This window comes from Penaeus monodon, chromosome 21 (assembly GCF_015228065.2).
Source record: "Penaeus monodon isolate SGIC_2016 chromosome 21, NSTDA_Pmon_1, whole genome shotgun sequence".
NCBI lineage: Eukaryota > Metazoa > Arthropoda > Malacostraca > Decapoda > Penaeidae > Penaeus > Penaeus monodon.
Window position 1 is genome coordinate 37068206 of NC_051406.1, and position 358 is coordinate 37068563.

Here is a 358-nt window from a genome sequence, read left to right on the forward strand (position 1 = left end):
AACAGAATAAGTGTCAGCAAAAGAAATAGAAAGTCAGAAGAGAGAAAAAATAAAGAACGAGAGAAAAGAAAAGGAGAACCAGCTGCTGTCTAAAGTGTATCCAGCTGCGACGCCCGTGTCTTTGAACACCTGTGGGCGTGGGCGTGGGCGTATATGGTGACGGTATTTTTTCCTCCTTTTTGCTCCGTGTGTATTTTTGTCAGTTGTTTGCGGGCTGAAGCAAGAGGAAGGCAAGAGGGAGACGGCGTGCTGGCGAAGAAATCTGCAATTATGGTTTGAGGATTGTGGTGAGAATCATGATGATAGGGAGGCTTATACAAGGATGGGAAGAAAAATGCGATATGTTAGGTAGAAGCGA

At 45.0% G+C, this 358-nt stretch overlaps 1 protein-coding gene across 1 annotated transcript in view; it reads left to right on the forward strand.

The window, feature by feature from the left end:
- Positions 1-358, forward strand: part of LOC119586447 (LIM domain-binding protein 3-like) — a gene marked incomplete in the record, with an annotated part of 85993 nt that overhangs the window by 59152 nt on the left and 26483 nt on the right.